Raw genomic sequence first — 27340 nt, forward strand, 5'->3', positions numbered from 1 at the left:
TCCTGGAAATCTTGAAAACTTCTATTTAAACCTGAGGCAAATAATGGAGTTACAATTGGAAGGAGCACACAGTTACTGTCTGCAGATACTGCCTACCAGAGCAAACACTTACTACTTCCTGATCTCTAGGATGATGAATTTTGGGTTTGGTGTACAGTACTGCTACTGACCTTCCTTTTTGCTTCTGCACCTATTAAGAAGCACTGGCCCAATAAAAATGGGTCATATCGATCTGTTGTTTTAATTTGTGTAACACGTCTCCCTCAGTCCAAAAAGTTCACCACCTGTTGCCACTTGAAGAAAGTTACTTTTTAACCCAGTTCCATTTTAGAAAATAAACTTCTTTTTTTTTTTTTTAATAAGTAACAGGAGACAAAGTACTTAATGCACAGAGAAGATACACAGGAACAAACTCGGAAAGTTTATTAGCCTACAGTAAGGACATCGGATGAGTTCATACTCATTTTTCTGCCACGTGCGTAGTTCAGTTGCCTTCAACAGTAAAAGGGGACATAAACTACATTCAGATTTCTGGAAGGAAAAAACCAAACCCACCAGTATCTTGTAAAAGCAACTTTAATGTACAGAGCCTTCCTTTTCATTTCTGTTAGCTTAAGAGTTGAAAAGGGAATGGATTCAGGCAACAATACTCACTGGTTAGGCAGCACTAGTCCAGTACTCCTAGGTCCCAGACCCAGGCATGTCTCTGCCTTAAATAAAAAATTTTCTCAATATTTAAATGACAATTCCTCTCTATTTTAACTCAGCTATTTAATATGGAAAGAGAGCAACAGGAAAAAAAGTTTCTCCTCTTCTCACTAGGTCTTGCTGAAAACTTTCCTGGAGGAAATTTCAGCATCTCAATGCCTCCTCTGACTGAAAGGTAAAAATATTGGGGGGAAAGTAGCAGTAGTTTAGCAATATTGCAACAATTCCACCTCGACACTTTATTTTCACATGGTTGAATCATTTTATCGTAACTTAAATGTTATCACGGATAAGCACACAATTATTCAGGAATACATTGTAAATTGTGTTTCAATAAAGAAGTTGAAAGAGTTCCTTCATCCTTTGACACAATGAATTGCAATATTTTTGCAGTGCAAAAATGAATACATTTCCCAGAAATCTTTTGACAGAGCACTTTTCCAGACTTTTTCTACTATGTCTGCTTACCTGTAACCACAGAGGTTTCTCCCTCCTGCTGGGGACGGCAGTACTGCTAAGCACAGCCCAGTGTTCACCAGTGCTTCCAGAGCAATGGATATGCTTGCAACACTGAGTACAAGCAACTGGCATTTGGCAAGACAGAGTTTTCTGCTCACATTGCAGTGGAAAATTTGGACTGGTTAAAATAAGTCTTGACAGTTTTGTCCTTTTCAAAGGTTTAATTCATTTGTTGTACTTCAGGCTTAGTCCCAAATGGGTATTTAGAGCCACATTTTGTTTTGCACTGTACAATTTGTATTGCCTTGCACAATTTCTGTGCTAAATCGTAATTCAAAAACTTCCTTTAACCCTGTATATATCTCACCTTGACAGAAACCACTATTTTTGAAGATATCAAATTTTCTGTGTTACAGTCAATAAACAGCACAAAAAAATATTTATTTGGTCAAATAAATAACATCAGCAACAATATTCAGAGGTAAAAAATTGTCCATGTATAAACATAAGAAGTGGACTGGTGCTGTTATGCTTACACACGCTTCTATTCCAAAAAACAACTTTGCAAAAATTACTTAAATTTCTCTGTTGAATGTGCCTCATTTTAATGCAATATTTGCTTAGCTTGTAAATAACAGATTTTATATCTTCTAACCTCCAGCCTATATACACACACCGGCCCCTGACACTTGATAGGACTTCTTTCCATTTCATACAATATTTCCAGGACAAAGCAGGTGAGACACAAAAATCAAACCAGACCAGAAAAAAAAAAAAAAACCCTAACAAATTAACCAACTCTCTCTCAGTCAAAATTATGCCCTCCAGTGATCCTCTGAAACTTTATGGGCTGCAAAGTATACGTTACCAATATTTGGCTTTCACAGAGATTCCCACTTTATTACAATGCATAGACTCTAGAAATCTTGAAAACCTGCTGGAAAGGCCCTTGTCAACATTTATCCCTCTGCCCATCATCTGAAATAGTAGTAACCATGGTGCCACTTTATAGCAACTGAGCAGAACTGCCTGTCCACTACCAAAAAAAAGCACTATTATACTCTGAAAAGACAGAAAAGTGAGAGACTAAAAAGATGTAGTGGTATTCTAGTTTTATGCTTTTAGGATTTCTTATGAACAAAGTTCTCACTCAATTTAGAGATTAAGAGGGCTGGGATTTTTTAAATTTAAATTATTATGTTTCTGTAAAGTTGGATGGAAATCCACAATTTAAGGTCCCATTTTTTTCTGGCTTCATTATTGCTAAACATTCACCAGATGAGCAAGGTCTGCCAGGAAAAGATTTAAAGAACAATCCTACCGCACAAGGCACAAAGCAATCTAAATTTCATAACCATAGCACTGGAGTCAATACAGCCACACAAAGAAAAAAGTTTAGTATTTTTAAATTAGAAAAGTAGAACTTGCCTGCTGTCTCTAAAGTCCTATTTCAGGGCAATCAGTTTTACCTTCCAGTGAAGCACTCCAAAGATGAAAACCATCACATTTACCTTTCCCCTAAGTGAAAGGTATGCTGACATTTTGGTCAGCTGACATTTTGGTCTGGAGGCCAAGACAGTTGAGATACAGGTGATATCTTTGAGATATCTTTACCAAAGCAGACCATTACTACTAAGTCTGTTTTAATTTCATTTCTCTAAGTAAAAAAAAACAAAAAAAAAACCCCACCAAAACCCTATATTGATTCCTGTGACAAGAATCTTCAAGTTTAAGGACCCACTACACAGTCCTACTGCAGCACAGCTACCTCTCGCCCATCTCACTGGAAGCCTGAAAACATCAAGTGCATTTCGTAAAGCCTTATCACCTACAAGTATGTTTACAAGGAACTGTCAGTTTTTATTAAAGAGTACAATTCTGACAACTGTAGAAAAGAGCTAGAAAATACTAATCCTAAAAGCTCAAAATTAAGCAAAATGAAAGCAAATTATGATCTTTAAGGTCCCTTCCAACCCAAACCACTCTATGATTCTATGAAATGAATCATCTCACTTTTGTAACCTGATGATTTTTGTGGAACCTAGTTCTCATGACATGAGTCTTATGGATGTTAAAAGAAATTTCATTTAAAAGGGTAGCTAAAAGTGCTAAGCATTTGCAGATGGTATGAAGACTGAAGTCAGAACAGAAGTTCAGGGTCAACAAATTCTGCAAAAGCCCCCAAACCCAACAAACTCACATGGCTAAATATCATGCTTTTACTTCTAATAGTGTACTGTAATTTTCATAATTAAGTTTACCAACAGAGTCATCCTCCTCTGCTTTGCTACATAACCATAAACAATAAAAGATAGTTTGCAGTTAACACAAAATTTTTGCCAAGTCATACCTGAAGCCAACTGTGAAGAGTTACAAAAGGATCTCATGACAATGAGTACACCTGGATGATAAAATGACATAAGAGTTTAACATAAAGATGGGCAAAATAATGCAGATGAGGGGAAAAAAAATGAAAAGTAATAAAACAGTACACACACAACACTAGGTTCAAACAAGATACTACTACAAAGGAAAGATCTTGTGAACATTATGGGCAATTTGATGAAAACTTCAGCAAAATAGCAGTTGATGAAGTATAAAGCAAGCAGAACATTTGGCAATATCAAAGGAAAAACAGAAAAGAATTACACTACTACATATAGTCATGGAGCACGTAACTTTGAGTGATAAATCAAGTTCGCATCCCGCCCCATCTCAGAGATTACCACAGAGCTAGAAAAGATGGGGAGAACAGCAACAGCACCATCAGCACTATGGAAAGGCTTACATATACGAAGAGGCAACAGCAAGGCTTTTGACAACAGGAAGAATGTGACATTCAAACAGAATGATGACGAGGACCACTACATTTTGACCATGAGGCAGGGGCCACTCAGTGAATTACCAGTTGGGAAACCATACAAAAGATAGTTATCTTTGCATATGGCAAACAGCTAGAGTGCGAAATTAAACGGCAGGTGATGTACTGAAGGTCAAAAATACGAACAAGTTTAAAATGACTTTTCAACTTAAAAATCAGATTGTTTAAATAGTCAGAATCACCAATGGCTACTAAATTCAACAGTTGAGGAGGAAAGTCCTCCTCAAAAAGCCTCTCACCCCAGCGACTAACAGCTAGAGTCATGCGGCAGTCAAGGTACGTACTGCTGTCCTCAGCTTACCCTTTTGCCTTCTCCGCATCGGGATGGCAGCTCCTTACAAGCAGCCTAATTCTGCAGCCAGGGCTGGTTACGGATCCATAGGGACACGCTGATCCTCGAGCCCTCCCATGAGAAACTCAACACTTTCATCTCCTATTTCAAACAAATGGGTTTCAGAGATGGCGGACTCGTTCTGCCTATCTTTGGGCATTTAAGCGCATTGCGGGTGACCAAAAAGCACAATCTCCATCATCCTCACACCAAAGGGGAGACAGGCACCTCCAAAGGACTATTCAGAACGTGAAGGCACAGCTTTATCTCCTGGGGCCACCACAAAGCCACCGACCTAACCGGACAGACAGACGCCCACAAGGACTGGCAGACCACACGAGGCGACTGTGCCACCTGCTCTGCACTCCAGAGGGATAATTTACCAACTCGGGAAGGCAAACAAACCCTCACAGAAACACATGTTTGTTCTCAGGCCTCGCTCCCTTGCCTTTTGGCGGTTGCGTCTTGCTCCTCAAGAGACTGGAGAGAGAAGGGAGGACAGAAAGAGAGTGGGAAGCCAGAGACAGAGAGAAGAGGGACTTGATCCCCCACATCCTACAGAAGTGTCCAACCATTTCCAGCTCTGCGAGTGAGGTCCGGGTCCAGGAGACGGATTTAGTTCGAGGTCTTGCTCTCCAGCTTCTCCCCTTGAGATGGATGTTGTGGCTTCTTACCACTTAGGACCTTTTACACCAAGGATTAAGCTGCTGGTTTGTCCCCTGCTGGCGATTCCACTTCAAAGGGCTGCTACTGTGGATACCAAAGCCTTTGAAAGTGGCCTCACCACACAAAGTCGTGAGCATTAAATGAGGTCTTTAAAAAAAAAAGGGGGCAGAAAAAAAAAAAGCACTGCCTTTATAAACACATCAGTGCAGCCACTTTCAAAGCCTTTCATGCCTTCTCCACTGTGGCAAAGAAAATCTCGGGATTTTTTGGCTCCCCCTGCTCCTTGTTTAGAATTATGGCAATAAAGCAATCCAGCCCCAAAGTGCATCCCAGCATTAGCAGAGGGGAACTAAAATACACACAGGAATTGGGGGGGGGGGGGGGGGGGGGGGGATAAAAAAAAAAAATAAAACCACGTGAAAAGTTTTTAAACGCAAGCACTAGAGCTCCAGGACAGTGGCAGACCGTGCTGCCGGCGCGTGTTCAGCATGCCAATAAGGACTGCAGCACTGCAATCCCTAGCACGAGCAGCCCACGCACCGGCGTCCTCCTCCGAAAAAGCCTCTCGCCAGCCAGAGGAGGTGGCCCAGTCCCCACCGATTTTGGGCTGCGGGGAGAGGCGACGAAGGTGGGAGAGCCAGCCTGGGTCTCCTCGTGGCAGTCACGGGCTGTAGCTGGGGCTGCTGTGCCACGGGTGAAGAGAGGCGACGGGGAAATCCCGTACCTGTTATTGCAGCCTCTTAAATAAATAAAAGCAAGGCGGTGCTGGAGTCTGGACTCGTTAACCGGGCGCAGAGGTATGCTCCTGCCAGTGATGGGCCTGCCCGTCCCACTAGAGGCACGGCCAAAGTGTCTGAAAGGTAGGAAGGAGTACCCAAAAAAAGATAAAAATGGACTAAAACTACACTTTGATATCCTGCAAGGCTGCCCCCACCTCGATGTCAGGAGGAGTCTCCCGCACAGAGCTGCCGGAGGAGAGTGTTAAGGCATAAACCCAACACGCTGAAACCCGGCATTGAAAATCATCCGAGTGCTTGAAAATAAACGGAAACCTTGCCACTTGGCAATTTAAGCTTGGTTTTAGACTAAGTTCAGGAGACTGCCCATAATACCTATAAAGTGCAAAAATCATGATAGGTTCAGGAAATTGGGGGGCAGAGGGCTGAGCCATTTAGTAGACCTAGAAGCATATATAACAGAGCATTTGGGGGGGGGGGGGGGAAGAACAACTATAAAAATCCTCAGAAACCCAGGGGAAAAAAAAAAAGTATTCAGCCTGGATAGAAAAGAATGCTAGAGGGTTAAAAAAAAAAAAAAAACAATTAAAAAAAAAATTTGCTACACCTATCTCTTAAAAGTGATCACACACAAAAAACATACTGAAAAGTTGCCTTCAGATTTCACAAGAAAAAAAAAAAAAAAAAAAGCATTTCTAACCAACTCCTAGCTTCCTTCCATAAAACTACAGAGGGAAAACATTTCTGTATTTTTCCTTACTTGTATTCTCTAATTCTGCCTATTGTCAGAGCCGCTGTACTCTCTGCAGGAGAGAAGATTTTACAGCACCATGAACCTCCAGACTGACCTTGTCTCTATTTATGAGTTCAGCGATGTGCAACACCCAGACCTTCCTGAAACACTGTTTATCATCCACTCAGAAACAGATTAAAAATTATTGATCTAAAATAGAAGAAATTAATAGACTCTGATATGAACCATCTATTCCTATTTCTTGATCCATTTCTTTATGCAATAACTGTACCACTAAATCCCTCCTACTGTCTTTATTAGATATCAGTTTTGTATTGAAAAAAAAAATCGCAAAAATGAAAAAACGTATTTTTATGAGTGTGTGTATATTAAATATGTGTGTATGCATTTGTGGACATACATCTAGGTATAAAAATGGGGGGAGAGGGAAAGAAAAAAAAGAAGAGCGTGAAGATGCATGTTTATCCCTTTTGTTTACAGCTGAGCTCTTCTAACTTGCAAAGTTTAAGGTATCACAAGCCCACCAGGTCCTCTGCCAGACTTACGGCTCCAGGAATCCTACAGGTCTTCTGCAGAAGCAGCAAGCTGCACACCAGCAGTTCTCAACACCTTCAGTAATCATCATTAGCACAAAGAGTCCCCTACACAATTAGTATTTCTTTGTGTTAGTTATAAGGATTTTGCATTTAATCTCCTGTTGGGTACGCTCTTCAATTTTCACAGCCCAAAAGTTTTCCTTTTTTTTTTTTGTGTGCCCAAAATACTGAACTAAGAACTTTACATTGCCAGCATTGTCAGAGGGAGAGCTCGGTGTTTTAATGGCCTTATTAAAAAAAGAATAATAAAAAAAAATTAGGGAAATTGAGAAGTTGGCAGATTCTGGAAAGGGGCTGTGTTTCCTTCTCTCTCATCCTCTACCCTAAATAGAGCCGAAAAGTTTGTTTTTAAAAGACAACTTCGGACTCCATATATCAATAACCAACAACTGTGACTGCATTTGCTAATAATGTATAAGAAGATTAGTTTAATTAGTCAAGCAGTTAATACTACTACTATTTGAACCAGTTTTCAGCACTGACACCCTCTTGAAATGAGTTTTATTTTCCTCAGGCTATAATTTCAGCCTGTTTACAGACCAGTTACATAGCACTGGTTCACACCAGTTAACCATAACACAGTGATATGTTATGTTTAATACAAATTAGCTTCACAATCAAAGGCTGGAAAATGGTTTCAAAAAGAAAATATACACTAACAAATTCTAAAGCAAGTGATTTTATATTCTCTTTTGCTACAATTTTGTAACAGCCATATTCACAAAAAAAAGGGGGAAAAAAATCATTGGACTTTAAAGAAAAAAAGTTTCTTCCCTGAAAGAGGGGGAAAAAAAAAAATCCTCAAAGTCAGAAATTTCTAGTAACATTAGAGAACAAGGTATCACTAATAGCTATTATGTGAAATTTAAATCTTAGCAATGTGCCTCACGATTTAGGAAATTAAAACCATATGTGAAATCATTAATGAGGAATTTCATTTGAACACTAAGTCTTCTTCTCATCTCTCAATACTATAAAACCTGAACATTTTACAGAACTTTGTACAAATAAACACAGTGCAGATTACTCCTGACATACTTGTGAGCAAGAGAACATTCATTCACAGCAGAGATGAGTTACCAGACCAGAGTGCCTGGAATCCCACGTAACATTATGAGCTGTGTTTCTTGCTCAGGAAAAAAAAAAAAACCAAAACTGTAGCACACAACTATCTTGGGTTTCTACAAAACATACGCTTACAAATTAAGAACTTGATTTGACTTTATAAACACTCTATAGTCAAACACGGTACTTCAGGACCTGTAACTCCTACCTTCGGAAAATGAAGAAACCAATTCTAAACAGAGTAATTATTCCTGGAAAACAGACTGCACACAGTAAGATGTTACTGCACTAACAGCTCTGATGAAATCCACAGAGCAATTAAGCAGAATCTGGTCCAAAATACTTTTATTACCAACTATTTACATAAAAAATGTAAATACAGAATATTCACTACCACCTCTGCCCTCCAAGACGAAAGCCCACCTACCTATCCATATGAAGTAGTAATATATATACACCTTTTGTCACTTGATTGTTTGTCAATAGTTTGATACAAACTATTTCACTGAGTGATGAATGCAAATTTTCACTTTGGCAGTCAGGCATAAGGAGGATAATTCTGCAATCTCCAAGGTACAAAAAACAGCCACTTAAATTATTTGGAAGTAAGAGACAGTTGCAAAACACAAGACTGAAAAGTTTTCTCTGAAAGGTGTGCATGAAAATAGTCTTATCTGCAAAAATTAAAAATTCAGGTCACATTTACAGCTTGAAAAAGATTATTTGACTTGCTTCTAATCATCAATCTTTGCCTCACATGTTTAACACACTCAGCATGCAAACAACACATTTACACATCAATAGTGATAGATAGTTAAACATACATATCCATACCTCATGGATTTTTAATAATAATGCTCTACACCCTGGCATGCTTTTCACTTGTTAGCAGAGTTTGAAAGTCTCAGAAGACATGAGGTTGATTTTACTTAGAAGAGTGTAGCATTTAAAAATAACCAGTTCATGACTGAAGATGTGTCAACAAACTAGCTGCAGGTCTTCAGCAAGTATTTAGTCAGGGAGCAGGGAAGCTGAATCAACCTCCTCTGAGCAGAGTCAGCTGGGAGGAGCTGGGAGGTGATATTGGGAGTTTGGAGCCTATGTCCTGTACTTATCCTTGGAAAAATGGGGGATGGAGAGCTGGTCTAGAAGGGCCTATTTAATGTAATACTTCTAAAAGCAGTGTAACTTGTTCCTAGGATTTAAAAAAAAAAAAAAAAAAAAAAAAAATCTAGACACTTTCCCCAAAATTACACCACTGAAAGCTTTTCTAGGCAGTAAAAGGTTCTTTTACCTAATTTCTTCTTAAAGAAATTGATCTTTAGTCTTCTTCAGCTCATACACTTAATTTTTCTACCAACATCCTATTTGAATAAAAGTATCTATATGCAATGGTCATGGCTATTACAGGAGAAATGAGATGATAACATTTTCTTGCTGTTCACAGTCAAGTCTTGGAAAAAAAAAGAAAAAAATGTAGAAAACTATATTATATAGTGTACTTATAAACGATGCTGCTATAACACAACTGAAGACAGCATGTTAATTCAGGTGGCGAATTGGGTGGGATCCTGAAAGGTGCCATGAATGCATATGGCAGTCTAAGAAAGTTGAAGAGGCTTCAGCACTTCGCAGGATGAGGCAATGTCCTCAGACCCCTCCTGCAATATGACAGTAAAGTTTGCTTCCAATCTAATAAATAATCATCATTAGTAACTCCTCTAGTCTTCCAGAATTTTACAGATTTCTGCCTAAATAATGCTTTTCCTTCTCTCCAGAGCACTTTACATACATCTTCCCATTCCTTCCTGAGGCTCCTCCTCAGTAAGAAAGTTGATGTGGCTCAGCACAGTGAAATCATTGCTCTAAAAGCCAGCCTGCTCATTAAATTATTCTGCTAGCTGTGTGCTCTCTCATTAAAAATGTATAAGATAATTGCAGCACATATTATTAACCTTGTTTTCCTTGTTTTCATGTACAGGTTCTGTTTTACAGCCAAGACAAACACCTGGAAAGGGCAGGGGAAACGCTCAGCTAAACTATAATACGAAAAACTCTCCCGGCTTGCCTTCAAGAGTACAAGGAATCACGGTGCAGTCAAAAATGCCCATACTTTTATAACAGGGTAAAATACTGTAATCTCGCTGCATGGCTCCTACAAGTCTAAGACAGGCAGTCTTGGCTTTAGTTAAAGACTCCGATAGGGAATTATTTAGATCAGCCAGTCTAATTCACCTAAATCTTCAAACATATCTGCTATAAACTTCACAGATTTCCAGGCTGACTCCTTCTCTTTCTTAAAGCTAGGAAGCACTACCAGACGACAACCCAGCTAAAAATCCAATTAGGGTAACAGCACTTCTGAAACACACTGACCTATTTCTTTTTTTACTTGCGTTATTTTAATATGCGTATACTCACATTCTATTTCTGACAAGAGCTATTTACACTGGAAATTAATTCCCGTTGAAAACAAGTTACCATAAAATCCACCTACTGCACCCAAACAGAATACATTCACCGGAGAAACACTGTTTCCCCGACTCCCCCAAGCAACACATACAGTATGCAGCACACTGCAGCAAACTCTTTAAACATTCGATAAAAGACAACAAACCTCCTTCCTACCTTGTTTAGCCCTGTCTATTCGGCACATTCCCAATGTGAACAGGAACATCTGATGTAAACAAACAGCCGCATCTTTCCCATCGCATTCCCATGGTAAGTAATTTTCACATGAAACAATGAGCAGCCCGTAATTTTTTTTTTTTTTTTTTTTTTTTTTTGCGCGCTCGGAAAGCCTTGTGCCTTATCTGGGGATTTTTCCTCAGATGATGAAGCAAAGACACAGCCTAAACTCTGTTGCTGAAAGACTGCAGCCCTTCCTTCTCCCAGAGCCCTCCCAGCATATGGCAGCCAATCACACCCAGCTTCGTCAGCCCTACTGCTCTTAAACTGATCCTAACGGGATGATTGACATGGCAACACAGCACTTCTAATGTGTAAAAACAATGCATCCATACTGATGAACCAGGAATTTCCCTCGCACAGGGAAGGAGTTTTACTGGCGAGGTAAAGCGATACCTCCATGAAATAACATAACGCAGCAAAAGCAAACAACTCCTTTCCCCTCCACTGCAACAGCAGCTACACCATTTCTTGCACAAGGATTTTCAAAGCTCTTGCTAATCGTAAAGGCTTGCACAGGCAGCTTTTCCGAAATTGCAGAACTGCAACGATGCTGTTTTGGTTGTAAAGGTGAGCTGTGCACCATAAACCAATCCTTTACTTTAACACGCAGCCAAAATCCGCTCCGATTCAGGCAGTAATATTCTCATTTTCATACTGCATAATCTCATGTGCAGTGTTTGCATTTAACTGCAATACACGCGTATTATCTTCCCGTATATTTGAGACCAGTTGTTAGGGACTGCAGGTATGGGATGCTTCTTGATGAAAACATGATCTGTACCATGGTGTTTTAATGTCCTTGGCAGACAAATCACATCAGCAGCATCTAAACCGCAGTTCGTGTGATTAGCTTACAACTGGTGTTCATCTGTATCGAGGTTCTGGCATAAGGACTATGCTACCAGTTGCCATTTTCAAGTCAAACTGTGGGCAGCTCGATACGCTTGATGCACAAGGTCTGCTGTCAATCAGTTTTCCCACAAATTTTGCTGAAGTTTTAAAACAAGAGAACAAAGCAGCCAAGAATTATTGAACAAAAGTTGCAATTAAGAAAAATACAAAAAGGAGCTTAAGCTGACAGTCAATCTTTATCCAAAAAGGGATAAAGATTGCAGTGCAATACTACTTTAGACAGCAGTTCATGCAATTCAAGCCATTAAAAAATGTGTAAAATGTGTTTAAAATTCCACTAAAAGTTTCAAAATATGAATAGACAAGAGGAAAACAAAGCTCTCATTCACTGGCAGCTCTGTCCCAAGGCCCCATTGTTTCCTATGGACTGTTTTGCATATTATAAACACAGCTTCCCAAAAATCCATTATTCCTCTATCCCGCAAGCAAAAACTCTCCTTCGGGCTCCACCATCTCCCACCCAATTTGTGAAAACCCTCCCCTCCCCGGCATGGCTGAAATGTGCTCCTGCCAAGGAGGGCCATGCCAGCCAGCCCTCGCTCTCTGCTCAATCACCCCCTCCACTCCGCTCTATATAAAAAAACCAAACCAAACCTCCCCGAAAACCCAAATAGTTGATTCTGGTGGGTCTCAAGAGACCCCAGGGACAGGGGTGGTAACTCCATCTGTTATTAAGATGGCCTGGTGCATCTCATCAGTATTTTCCACATTATTTTGACTTTGCCAAACTCGAGTTGCCTGTGTTAAAAATCTTCCATGCTGGACATCTGCTGCAGGTTTTATTTACTTTTCTGCCAAAACACAGTTTGCCCATTTCTGCGATAGCCTAGACAAAAACATGTTGCTCTGCCACCCTTGTAATTCACTCACCAGGGAACTCTGGCTCCCCTGCCCATGTCAGGGCAGTCTTGAAATTTGGCAAAGTGCTGACCCCTTGCTTTTTGGGGGTTTTTGGTTTGGTTTTTTGTTGTTGTTTTTGTTGTTGTTAAATCGAGGCTATGTTTCTTGCTATACTTATGAAAATACTTTCCTGTTTGACAGACCTTTAAAACCTTCTAGAATTCAGCTGACACACACCATCTTTCTAATTTTTTTTTCTTCTGATCCCTTCAGTGCAGACCTCAGAAAATGTTCTGCAGTAGGCATCCACCTCCTCCTCCAGCCATCCGTCCGTATGCGGCTGGAAAGGCACCAGCCCCACAGTGCGACTGAGCATGTAATGGGCTCAAGTTACAGGAGATTAGCAGGATTTCCCCTGTAACTGCTGCTCCCATCTGCCAGGGACCAGACATTGGAGCTGACAGCAGGAAGACAACCTCGCCTGTTGCTTTCATGACCCTTCGGCTGGTGCCCCACAGACATGCAGGAGACAGGCCCTGGAGAGCACACTGCAGAGGGGGTGTGAGAAAGATCAGGTGGACCAAAACGTGACATGAAGCCGGGCAGAAGAGGGACAGACGGCAATGAGACGGAAAGGGAGGAAGAGACGCAAGATCCAGAGTCTGGAAATCCTGGGTCTGGTCGAGCAAGAGGTTACAACAAGGACATGGTGTCCAAGCTGGACGAGGAGCTGGGGACAGTAAGTGGCACGGGCACCACCAGTCAACCGGAGCCAGCCGCCCTCCCCATCGACCAACACGCACATTCATACAGCAACACGTGCCGAGAGCTTTTGTGGTCCATTAGTTTGCTTCTAAAGAGGGAGGAAACTTGCAAGCTACCTAAAAAAAAAAAAAAACCACAACCCCAAAACCACCAAACACAAACACAAAACAAGTCACTAACACAACCCCCCAAAAGGCGAGGGTTCAGCACTGCCTGCACAACCCTATTTCGGCACCACCGCTTTACAGCACATACGACAGTCTTCAACCACTGCAGAGCTTCAACCCCAAACAGGGTTGAGGTGCTCCCAGATATCATTCCTAGGACCCTCAAATCACGAATGCAAAACTAGCAGCCACGCACCCACCCAGCTCCTCACGTGGGTTATTACATTTTAGTTGCTCCCTTGCCAAAGGATCAGAAGCCCCTCTACTCAATAGGGAGTGCTGAAAATAAATCACATCACATTTGTGAACCCCATCAAAAAGCTCAAGAGAAAATGTACGATCGTTCTCAAAAATGGCACTTGAGTAGTGTGCAGCAAATAAGGCATGAGTTCATGGACTGATGAAAAAGAGATTTTTAAAAATACCTGCCCTGTACATTGAGGAGTGAGGAGCTCCAAAGTGACTGGTCTCAAATTGAGATGTGCCCATGCGCCCATTCATTTTTCACATCAGTTACAAAGAAAAAGGCCAGGATTTTAATTTTCAGGCCAATTTATACAATTGTATTATATATTTAATTGCAAAATGACATCATCTTAGAGAAGCTGAGAAATTCAGATGTTAAACACAACTAAGAGTAACAAATAAAGGTTAATTCCCAACTCAGAAAATGCCATCTGACCTACTTGACATGAATCAAGGGAAAAATTCTGCTAAAGGTGACTATCGCACACAATTTTCTGAAGGGTGCAGATATAACTTTTGGAGAAAAGTGGACTATTTTGGAAGTAATAAAGAAGAGGAGAACTGGAACATGCAGAACCCGCACAGTGGTTTTTTCCTTCTTTACTCTTGAATCATAGCGATTAGGTCTAATCCCATAAACAACTAAACAACAAAACTTCTCAATTTAAAGGAGTTTTGCAAGAAGCATGGAATGTATATAACACTAACACTGAAGACACCCAGCAACTTAAGTGACATTCAGTACAGCAGAAAGATCATTTTGAGCCTTGCATAGATAACCCATGGCAACAGTAACATTTCTGTAAGTTCAGGGATGGCAAGAACAACTTCAAAACTATTTCCTGTGTCAGTAATAGACTCTTTCCTTAGTAACTTCCCACAACTGCTACTACCAAGCAAAATCCAACCTTGCTAGCAACCTGGTCTGAATGACAGCATAAAGAAAAGTCAAGGCAGCTGCCAAGATTTTAAAACTAGGCACCTAGACCTATTAATGCATAATACCACTGATATCAGCCTTTGCAAAATACCTCTCTCTCTCTGGACTGAAGTGATGGTAGAAATCATTATAAGTTACAAAATAAAGCGTAATGCCAAAATTCAAGTTACTAACTGGAAGGAGGTATGCTGTTCCGAAAGGACACTGCTAGGTCTAATTCTGGTTTTAAAGTTCTTCCGAAAAGCATATTTTTAAGTCCAGGATTTCAATTGTTTTAACTTCCTAGCACCCAGACATCCCAACGTCTCCCTAACCTACAAAAACTGGAGACTGATTGTGCACAGACATGAAAACAGGCTATTCTATTTTCATCACATACGCTGAGAGAAATATGAAATGAAAACACACCACAGAAGCAAGTGGATATCCAAGTTACATGTTAGGATTCAGTCTTACCAAAATTAAGGTGGCTTCTGGAGGCCTTCCAAATCCCCTCTCTCCTTCTGCTCATGGCACAAGGAATTTAAGCCACGTCTAAATTGTGAGATCCAAACACATGGGCTCAGGCATGCATCCAGCCTGTGTCCTGAATTTATTTTAGGATGACACCAATTCCCCATCAGGATGAAAACTGAGTACACGTGCACCGTTCCTTCACAGGGTGGCTCCAGTTGGGAAGGGTGATGAAGGCATCAGCCAGAGGAGAGCTGCAGTACACTCCAACCAGGCTTTGTAGCTGAACATTTGAGAGACATATCCCAGGTGCCATGGAGAGCTGAGCTGCCTCTGGACTGTAGCCTTAAGCACTTAGCTTGAAATGTATTTGACCAAATATAAACAACCACATCTCACTGAGTCACCCTACTCCCCCTCCCTCCTCATAGTCACTGAAGAGAAATGGGCATTTGTGGACTGTGATTCATCCTATCCCTAAGTAGCTATTCCAAGAGATTCCATCATATCCTAAAAGCATCTGTGTTTCTCTATTGGTTACCTGAGATGGTCACCCTTAGGCTCCTTCTATCATGTCCTTCATTGAACGCATAAGAGGCAAAACCTTACTACAGAAGAAGCTTTATTAGGAACATATTTAGACACTTAAGCTACATGCACTGGATAGCACTTTTGATTTTCAAATTCATTTACAATAACTAAAGACATTAACATATAGCTAAAGAACACCTGTATTTTGACAATGTACAGTTACAGCTTTGGTGTAAATCCTTAGCTTGCCATAAGCATGTTCCAGCTATGTTGCTATATAAGCTACATAAGCTTGTTCTCTAAGCTATGCTGAACATGTTCCAGGGTTTTTTTTTCTTCCCCTGACTGAACATCAATCCTTGCACTTGCTCACGCTTTCTTCCTCTGAACAACTGACTGACACCAAATTAACCTAAGAGGAGTTGGACTGGGATCCTCCTCCTGATTTTCTTTTTGCTTTTGGAGGGAGGCATCTGGGGGGGGAGAGAAAGTTGGTAAAACAACCAGTATCTTGCTGACTTTGTCTATATAAGCTAGGTAATATAAACTGACACAATAATAAGCTAGGTAAAATAAACTGGCAAAACACCTATATTGCCTTGCTCATAGAACGCACAGTTATGCAAAAGTTTTTTCAGGAAAGTGATTCTATTTTTCTTCATGACAGCTGAAAAAAAGCTGTTCGCAGTTTGCTGATCTGAAATACCAAATCACAGAAATATTAAAACACTAACATTTAAATTTTAGTCATCCAAACCCAGACATCTAGTGCCTTCCTAGATGCCCTAGGGAATTCCTGTTGGCCTCCAGTGGCCACTGCTGGAAAGACTGGGTTACTGGTATGTCCTGGCTTATATCTGCCAGCCCCATACAGATGTCCCAGATATAAAATGGTCTAGTGTCATTTTAGATGCCATATATTTAGATACCTGTACCCATCCAAAAATGTAAAGCATTTCCTCAATACATATCAGAATAGATCTTCCCAACTCTTCTAGCAGAATGTAAAAGGGTTACATACAAAACAGAAACCCTTTACCTTCAACTGCTGAACCCTACACAGTATAGATGTTTTATGAATCACAAGGAGTCATAGGGTAAAAGCACAAGCACTGTTTAAGCCAGCAACGTATCATATACTCAAGATAAATCCTTCTCTTTGCTAACTGATTTCATGTCCCCCATTTTGTACAGCATCCACCAAAACCAGGAATTATGTGATGGAGGCCTCCCAAGCCTCTCACTCCAGCTGAAACAAACACCAAACGCTTAAGCCTTCATAAAAATGTAGTTTGAATCCATGTCGTTATGAAGAATACTTTCCAAATGTGTCAAATTAAGAAGAAAGCAAGTGTTGTACCCTTTAGTCTTCAATACCCAGTTGGAAACAATGTGAAGGTGTAAACCACCACTACTCACTAATGCCTAAATTATCTTTAGCGAGACCCCTGTGTATTGGGAAGTTCTTCCATCGCTGATAAAAACATGCTCCTTCCTCCTCAGACCCCTCCATGACTAATTTCCTCCATAGCTATTGTTCAGGCCTCAGATTTGGAGCAGCTCCTATTCAAACCCACAACAGGAGGAAACCATTTGATAAATCACCTTGTCAGAGAACCTACTAACCTCAGCCACAAAGTCACATGGGCATAGGAAAACCCTCTTGTGTTTCAGGGAGCATAGGTGAAGGATGCATATACTAAACTTCTGCCCCTTATCCTGAGAATTTGCTGGCTTCCTGTAACAGCCAACCTACTGGGAAGACACAGGAGCAAGCTTTGTCCTCTAAAAAGTTCCTAAATCACCAAAAATAATATTTCACATAACTACATGAGAGACTTATTCCAATTATGTTTTCTGCAGGTAAACCAAGTATTTTTTTAATCTTCTACGAAGCTTCAGTTATCAGCCTCTAATATATCCCAGATCCTGCATATAATTCAAGCAATGGCTGCAAATAATAAATCTTCCGAACAGTGATGTAATGAGGACTCTCTAATTATCCTTTAAATCCAAAAGCTCTATTTTATTACTCCATTATAAACCCAAAGGGAAGAAGATGCCGCTGAAACTAAGCTACATTTTGAATTTTCCCATCTTCAATTAGCACAAAAATAATACAACTCACTCCATTAAAATTATTCTATTGTTTTTTCACACTACTGCAATACAGGTGTAAAACATCCCATTGCTATTTAACAGGTGACGCTAGCTCCCATTTCCCTACAAGCTGCCACTTAATAGCCTGTGTCTGTAGGGTAGATGCTCAGGGGCATGCAGGAAAATCAGCAAGCAATCTCCACTGTAAGCAGAGAAAATAGGCTCCAGGAGACTTCACAGAAAATGAGAGCCAATTGGATAATTTTTGTTTTTTAAAATCAGTAACAGTAGGATTCAATCCCTCACCCTTTTACAGCAATTAATAACCTGCACATGTAAGAGCAGAGGACTCCATATAATTAACAAAGCATTACTTTGGCAAGGAGGGAAGGCCTGGAGTATGTAAGTACAGGGTTTTCTTTCTTTCTGTGAAGTACGGATGACAGGTAGGAGAAAGCTATGCCAAGTGAACTGCTGGCAAGCAACTAGTCTTTTGGTTAGCAGGCAGCTCTATCTTGTGAAGTCTATGAGTTTGTGTTCACATAGGCAAGCTTTTCTTTAAACATCAGATTTACATGCATCCACAGTCTCATGAGTTTTGCACCAAATTTCCATTTTCACCTCCAAAGAGGTTGTTTTGTTTCAGCTTGCTCTTTGATCACTGTGAAGTGCCAGGAATACTTTTAATTGTATAATGTTTTTAAACATTACGTTTGGATCTTTGCCTAATTACTCTGCCATATAATACTATATACATGATCATGAACCTTCATTTTTCCCAATGTCATGTAACAGAAACCAAAAAAATAAGTAGCTGTATACACAGGAAGAAACAAGAATGGTTTTCACTCAGGAAAAATAAGCAAAGCAATAAGAGTAATGAAGGGCAAGAAACAAGGTCCTCTAGCAGAAGCACTAGGTGTGGGATAAAATGGCATCCAAAAGCCTGATCTCTGACAATAGCATGTTTCAAGCAGTGCATGTCAAGATTTAATCCCACCACCTCAAAAATGAAGTAAATTAAAAAAAAGAATGCTTCAAAAATCAAAATGCACATAGGGCTTCATTCACCAGAGGTCCAAAGATAGGACAGAGAGTTTATTTGTAGGGAAGAGTCAGTAAGGGGACAGCATCTAGCTTTCTAAGATGGCATACTTCACCTCTTCTATATTTTTCTCTGACTCTCCTCTCCCTTTCTCAAAAAAAGCCTTATAAAATTGAAAAAGCCATTCATTTGGCTATTCCCTCTCACACCAACTCTAATAACAATAAAATATTAGCACTAATACATATTAGTAGAGCCAAAATAAGATTAGAAGGCATCCTATCTGCTACCTTTGGCTTATTAAAGGTAGGACTAGGCAAAGGGGACTGCAGAGGAAAAGCACAAGATGAAGATTACACAGATCTTTTGCTGTGGGGTATATAGTCTTACGAACTTAAGATTATAAGGCCAATTTCACTGCAGTCCACCTGCCCTCTTGGTGATCACAATGCCACCTCATCCCCTGAAGCCATCTTCATCAGGCCCGTGAGGAGGCGTTTGCCTGTTTGGGCAGTATTGACCATCAAAGAGTTCTACCCCTTCCCTCTGGGCCGGGTGAGACCAAAAGAAACCCATTGACAAAAACGACCTGCAGGTCCTCAGGTCATAAATACTTAGGCCAACAATACTGATCTCAGTATTGGTCACTGAAGCATTGCTGTGTGAACTACTAAAGCTGTACTGAGGACATGAAATTAAGTTTACCACTAAGCACCCCATAGTAGCTGGTCAGCTCAGTTCAAAGTTGTCTAAAAACTTCTTCATTTCTGGTGAATCTAACCCAGGCTCCTAGAAACATTGGTTGGAAGAAACCTGGAGGTTACCTAGTCCAGCCCCTGACTCAAAACAAAGACTATCATCAACAGCAGATCAGGTCAGCTGTGGCTTTGCCTTGATGAGCCCCGAAAAGCTCTGAGGGCAGATACTAGCTTCTCTGGATGACCTGCTGCAGTGCTTCACTACCCTTCTAGTAACAAGATTTTCCTAACGTCCAATCTGAATCTCCAAAGCAACAATTTGTTGTCACTGCCCCTTGCTGCCATCTGGCACTACTAAGTAGAGTTTGGCCCCATTATCTACCTAACTATCCTCCAGTAGCTGTAAAAAGCTGTAAACAGCAACTAGATTGTCCCTTCACCTCCTTTCCACCCAACTAAAGAGGCCCAGCTCCCTCAACCTAGACCCCTATTCACAATTGTAGCTCTTCACTGGATCTAGACACGGCAACAGGACTTCATCTGAACTAGAAGTACTGCCTCTGACAAAAGCAGCGACCATGTGCTCAGCTCCCAATGGATGAACTAAAGAGACTTCGATCCCAGTCTCTTCCCTTTACTTTTGGCAGCAGCTGGTCCTCTCAGATATTTTGCATCTGGAATGCACTTCCATTTTACAAAGATATCTACGACCAAGCCACCTAACAGCCAAAAAAATGGAAGTTACCAGTGCTTACTTTTCCAGAAGAGTTCTTCATAAGTCCTTCAAAACCCAAATTTTAATGCAGACACTTCCAGTTACGGCCACATGCAAAGATTTCTTTCTGAGACAATGTAACGTCAAGTGTATTGGCAGCTCAAAAAAACCCCAAACCCAACACCTTTAAGGATACCCCATTCATTCTGCTCCTTTTTTCAGTCTACCATGCAGAAAGCAACAAATTACTATGAACCCACTGACAAAATCCTGCTGAAGTAAGCAAAGTGGAACTACAGCAGTTTCAATGATTCCTCCTGTTCAGAAAACTCATCATCTCAGTCCTGAAAGCCTTCTGCACAGTTCTACACAAACCAACATTTCCCCCTTTCCAGTTTGTTTCCAGCGGCAAACGCCACCAGAGACTCGGCAGCAGCAGGGACCAGCTCTAGCAGGTTTGGCACTGCTGCTACCACGTAAGAAAAATGCTTCAACAGTCTTTGAAATTTGTAAAGAACAATGAGGTAAGCTTTCTAGAAAGCGAGAACAATGCTGTAATAATCCTCCTGTCAGCCCTAGGGCCATCGGCACAATTCAGATGACCAAACCGCTCTGCTGCTTCATGAGGGAGGAGTACTGAGCTCCACCCAGCTCCTGCCTCCAGTTATTGCCACACTATTAGTCAAGAGGCCTCTTTATAGCTCAGAAAGCTTATTGATTTTTCTTCCCCCTTCCTCTAATTCACAACAGCGAGGGCAGATTATTTCAAGAAAATGACTGACTGAAGCCACCGACACAACCTCCTTCTGCTGGAATGTGCCTTAATCTTACCATTACGGCTATTATGTCCTCACCCTTCCTGTCCACACTCACCGCTGCTCCCACAGGATGCACATCCAGGTCTAACCATTCCTACGATTCAACAGCTTGCACCTCCAGACAGAATCACAGGGTGTCCGTGCCTCTCCTGTGGCACCCAGCAATCCGAATGGCACAGCCCACTTCATTTGCCATGGTATAAACTGGAATGGGCTGTTCGAGGAATTAGGAAAAGAACCAGAGAAATCGGATACCTTCTAACAGCTGCAGGTAGCAGAAGAAATACACTCCACCACAAACAGGAAGCAAAGAGCATAAAGCATTATGAAATTAAGTGAATGAATCGAGTAATGTAAGACCTACCTCTAACTGCCAACAGGCAATACACAATCCCAAGAGTGAAATACCTGATACACATTGCATCACCCAAAGCTGTCCAGACGAGATCTAAATCCCATGTCTTTCCCCCCCCGTAATACAAAGACCCAGTCACAAGCAAATGGCAGGAAGCACTTAATTCACCTGTTCTGCAAACATGAAATCTACGGTGCCTCTAGTAAGGCATCTTTATTAGATTTCATTAATCTGAAAAGCTAAAGCTAACATCTACGCGCTTAAAGACTAAAATAAATAAATGGTTTTAGCAAGGCTAACACTAATATCTTTTAATGGAAGGTAGCAAAATGTCCTAGAATGATAAATTTGGGGAATATTGACAAGGCTAAACATGCAGAAGTCCCCAAAACTCATCTTTTCATGTTTTGTATGAAAAGTCAGTTTCCTCATAGTTCCTTTGGCACCTTCACAGGTCACCTCTGGTCCAACCTGTGGAGTTGGGCATATTTTGGACCTGACCCTTGACAAAGAAACTGAAGGTTAAGAATATCAGAACAGTACTGCTGTTTTGGAAAGAGCATCACCTCATTCAAGCAAGTGAAAGAATGTCCAGTTTCCCAGGAACTAGAGAACTTTCCTCAGCAGAGCAAAGACCGAGAAACTCCACAATCTTTTCCAGCTCACAGATGGCCAGCAGGGCAAGCGCCTGAGAGCTCAGGGAACCACACACTAGCAATAATCAAAAATACAGTCAGCTCCTAACAACCACTGCTCCAGTAACACACCCCAAAATCACCTTAATGTTTTCACATCTCGCCATATACACACACAGGACAGAAATTCCAGATTTGAGAACAGCAAATAAAGGCCAAAATAATTAATGCATCAAAGCCTATGCTAAGATCTTCAACGCTCAAAGCTTATAATGTCCATATAGACACAGAGCACTGCAAGGAAACGCTCTACTTTGTGAAAACCTTGTGCACTTGAAAGCCCTCTCAGTTACAAAGAAAGAACCGACAGCCAGCTTACACAACCCAAGCTGAGTACCTTTAGAAACCCCTGTACCTTAAAACAGTTTGTTTGCTGTTTTTTTTTTCCTCTGAGACCTGTGAAGTCAACATTCCAGACCTCCTTTTTGATACCATCAGGCATGAAATACTTGTCTCTCACCAGGGGGGCGAGGACACCTCATGAGGGCCCCCCAAAATACAATGAACAGTCTGTGGCCTCCCTGGATAAACTGGGAGCAATGGGGAAACAAGCAGCAGTACAATCTGGTAGCAGCGGGAAGCTGCTCCCCCATCACTCAATCCTTCCCCTGCAGAGACCTAGAAAGCTCAGTTCCCTCTACACTACTTTCTAACATCAGTGTCAAACCAGCAGGTGAAACAGCCTCGAACTCTCTCAATGTGGAGACACAACAGACCTATCTATCCTTCAGCACAAACAGCTGCAGGACCATCAAAACCATCCACTATCGAGGAGTAGCTGAGGTTAAACCTAAACCTGGAATTCAGTGGTGAGCAGAGGAAAACAGTGTCAAGAGTTTGCAGCCACAGACAGACCCTGGTTTTGTTGCTTTAAGATACATGATCCCAACTGGTCATAGGTCAGAAGTATTTCTGGACTTTACACTGACGTTATACTTTCATACTGAAACGTTACTCAATGACAGTGTTGCTGCCTCAGGTCTATGTAAGCAAAGAGCAACCTGCGCCTCCAGTATGCTGCGGGCAGCTCATGAAGCCTTCCAGTCTAGGAAATTTGATTACTCTAGGACATGCTATGCCTTTCCTCAACAATACAGCTGTGCACCATCATCCTCCCACCTTCCAGGCTGCATCCTCACAGCGCTCCAACACCTACCCACAATCTTACAGCTCTTTGTGGCCCTGGCCAGCAAAAGGGCTACCTCCGGCTCCGCAGAGGAGCAGTCCCTGACAGTCACTATTGTCATCAGTCACACAACATGAGCCAAAAATGTTGGTGTGCAGCTGCAAGTCAAGATAAACTGTGGAGTTATTCAACACTTTAAGCTCTTTGAAGAAGGCTACTCTTCCTTCATACCTGTAGTTGATTTAGCCATACCAGCTACATTTTTATTCCAAACTTAGTGTTTCGAAACTGTGTTTCTCTGAAGCTGTAAGCGAATTGATTATGTCAAACCCAGTTATCCCAAATAATCCAACCACAACGATCAAGACAGAAAAAAGCACAGGGGAAATATCAGCAGTAGAAAAGGAAGAGATTGTTTTTGTTTTTAAAGGTTTATTCACCAGAAATGAGTGACTTCAAACTGAAAAGCATTTTGGATCAACACTCTTCCTGACTTTCACTTCAGTGACATTTTAATTAACACTTTCTAACTAGCTCCACTTACATAAAGTTGCAAATGAACGTGGGAGAATACTGAAGAAAGGTAAGGGCGGGGGGGGGGAGAAAATTCCATCAGGCATTTTATTTCTTGGATGCCTCTGAGAAAATGAATAATAATTCATCTGGGGAAAAGTGATCCAGCAAAGATTTGATTGCTAATGGACATCTGGAAAGGAGTAATAAGTAGACAGAAAGAGTCTGAATTATGATAGAGGGACATGAAGAAAGATACAGTGAAATCTGGAAGCCAATTAGGTTACTTTGTAATTCTGCAAAGATGAAGGTAGCGTGTTCACATCTGTCCTGAGTACTTCAGCCCCAGAGAGCTAACAATAAACTGCCAGAAAAAAATTTATAGAAGAGCAGTAAATGTGATTGTAGGACTGGCTGGGGCCATGTGAAGTGAGATTTCTACCCTGATAACCGACAGTATGAAAATACCTTCTTCGATAACAGGTTTAATACAGTTTGTGGTTCTTTATTTCTGTTTTCATTGACAGGTTGGACCAAATTCTGAAACCTTTCAGTAGAACCACAGTAAGACCTATGAGGGCCTATTAAATTGGGGGAAAAAAAGGCAATATAAACAAGCAGACCTCATTCACCTAGCATGGCATGAGTTTTGATGAGAACATGCCAATCCTAAATAAATTAGGCTGTATAATTTTACTCGGTAGCAGAGGGAGTAAAATAATCATGTGGTGTTGCTGAGATTCCATGAGCTACCCAGAGGATGCAAAAACATCTAACACCATCAGGCAGCAATGGGAATACCAATTTAATACGCTTTTTCTTCTTCCTGCCAAAAATCGTTAACAGAACTTTTTCCAGTGTCTTGTAACCCAGCTTTTAACCCAAGAAAAAGCAAGACTAAGAAAGTTCCCAAAATGGCAGTCACATGCCACTGGTGGCAGGATTCACATACCACTTTTGCTACGGTAGGTATACCACAGTTTAGGAATCCCTAGGTTAGTAGAAAAAGTAGTCTGTTTAGTACCGCACACTGCAATTCTAGTTATTCTGCAACCAGCAGAGAAACTACGGAGCAGCTGTAGCAGAAGAAATGAAAATTTCACCCACCAAGTGTTAGCAGCAAGTAGACTTTATTTTTAATCTTCTTATGACAACTGTTATTCTGTAAAAGCCAAATTTAAGAAAATGATGCTCAAATGAAGATTTCAGCATCACAATCCCAAACACAGCAATGTCAAAGATTTGAGATTTTGGCAGGTCTGCTCATGTCTAAAAACAGGTGATTTCTTCAGAGAGAGGGCCATAAATGGTAAAGGAGATAAGTTTCAGAGGAAAAGCATGTTGAGGTGACACATGTCATGTCATCCACCCACCTATCTGCACAATGCAGAAGTACCACTCCTGTGGTGACAGCAGGGATACCACAACAAAACAGCCCATCTCTTCAGCTGTAGGAAAACATTACTGTATAGCCACCGTCCTGCAAGTTACCTTGGACAGACAGACAGACCCTTACACTAGTGCAAAACACTGCTGTAGCTCACTGCTATTCCAAATTTCACTCGCACGTAGATGAGCCATAGCATACGCAACTACGGCAAGCGCCAAAGACCGACGTGCCCCAACTTGGAGCTCCAGCCTGTGTCAGAAGTTTTGTTGCTAAGATCTCCAACAAGCAAGACCGGCTGGCACCCCACACACACACCTTATCACGAGAGAGAGAAACTGCAAGGCTCTACCTTGGGTTCATACACCCTCCAAAAGTGTACGAGGTTGACGCTACACAAAAGGGCCTTGTCCACAGCAGGAAGAATTACATGCCTTCCAGCAGCAGTATCAGCTGTACTGGACGTATGCAAATAGCATTAGTGCCAAATACAAATTACAGATCAGCATCACTGATGCTGAAGCAACTTTTTTTTTTTTTTTTTAAACGTACTCAAAAACTGTATGAAAGAAGCTTTCCGCTAGTCCTTAACAGTAACTTTAGAGCATTTCCTGGAAAAGTTAAATACGTATTTGGCCCTAAAGCCTACCACAGGTACCTTTTTCATTTGCGCAGCGTGGTATGTGCGCACACGAAGGGAAAACGGAGGACAGATGGCTAAATCTATGCATATTTACCAAGGTATGAATACCACGTTAAAATCATAAGCACTAGGCCAGGTCACATGTTTAAAATTAATTACACTTCCGCTACTACCTACAAGTCCACACGGCTTTAAAAATCTACAAGTCTGAACAAGATACGTCAGTGTGACATGATCGCTTAAGTATATTAATCCCACATGGATATCCTCTGCAGCTGAATTAAAGGCACACAAGTTGTTCCATGCTACTGTTGAAATACCTATTCAACAACACCACTGCTCTCTGTTCCCCTCCCAGCAGAAATGCAAATATGCCTAAAAGAAACAGAAAACAAAACATCTGGAAGCAGAAGCCGACAGGCAATGTTCTCATTGCTCAAAAAAATGCATGTATGTGCTGCATGTACACATAGATAAATACACATGTATGTACGTACAAGGAATGAATACGTGGGGTTTCCACGCAAAACTAGCAGCGCGAAAAACGTGCAATTTCTGACAGTTTTCCCCTCCTGCCTCGCTCACCTTCACGGGTGGCGATCCCCACACCACCCCCCCAAACCTGCCCAGCGTTATTCACGGCTGCCCACAGCGGTGACCCCCCGGCTGAAGCGGGGGGGAATGAGGCGGGGGGGTGTGTTTTGGGACACACACACACACGCGATGTGGAGGAAGCCGCTGGGGCTGCCGCGGCCCCACGGAGCCCTTTTCCCTTTCCCTTCCAAGAAGTCACAAAAAAACTTAACGACTCCCGCTCGCTTGCTGCTCCCCGCAAGCGCGCCGTGCCAAATGCTGAGTTAACAAAACCGTAAATCACCGCCGAACCAGATGCGGCGGGCGGGCAGCGCCCGCCGCCTCACCCCCGGCCCCCCCAAAACAGCGAAGGGGAAACGGGCGGCGGGGTCGGGGGGGGGGGGGGGGCACCCGAACGAGTGCCGGGCTCGGGGCGGCAGCAGCAGGAGGAGACGGAGGAGAGGCCGAGGCGGGCTCCTCCGCAGCCGCCCGCCGCCCGCCCAGGTGCGGCGGGACGGGCAGCGGCTCGGCCGGGCGCTCCCCCCCCGCCGCCCCGCTCAGGGAGGCGCCGCGGGCCGCCGCCAGACCAGACTCCCCCGGGGCCGCCGGCACTCCTCCCCCGGGGGCGGCGAGGGAACGAAAAGTCCCGCCGCCGCCTACCCGCCACCTCCCCTCACGGCCCGGCCCGGCCCGGCGGCTGCGTGAGGGGAAGACGGGGACACCGAGACCCGCTGTTCCCCCCCCCCCGCCCCTTCGCCTCGCCGCGGGGCGGGGGCGGGCGGCGTCGCCGGTTGCCTTACCTCAGAGCGGGGCGGCGGGAAGCGTGTGGCGGAGGGGGTGAGGGGGGGGAAGGCAGCCGCTTCTCCCACCCGAGCGGAGAGCGGCTTGTCACCTCTCCCGCCGCGACCGCGACGGCGGCGGCGGCTGCTG

The 27340-nt window shown here is 42.3% G+C and overlaps 1 protein-coding gene across 11 annotated transcripts in view; it reads right to left on the reverse strand.

Annotated features, from left to right (window-relative positions):
* The window catches only part of MBNL2 (muscleblind like splicing regulator 2), a 112380-nt gene extending 85040 nt beyond the window's left edge, over positions 1 to 27340 (reverse strand). For 2 of the 11 annotated variants that reach the window (XM_069802440.1, XM_069802442.1), the window contains exon 1: positions 10826 to 11232. The gene's annotated coding sequence lies outside the window, so the exon portion shown is untranslated. Of the gene's footprint in view, positions 1 to 10825; positions 11239 to 27210 lie in introns of those variants that run through there. The other 9 variants (XM_069802441.1, XM_069802450.1, XM_069802443.1 and 6 more) reach the window with 9 other exon arrangements.

The sequence above is a fragment of the Haliaeetus albicilla genome, chromosome 15, assembly GCF_947461875.1.
Source record: "Haliaeetus albicilla chromosome 15, bHalAlb1.1, whole genome shotgun sequence".
Classification (NCBI taxonomy): Eukaryota; Metazoa; Chordata; class Aves; order Accipitriformes; family Accipitridae; genus Haliaeetus; species Haliaeetus albicilla.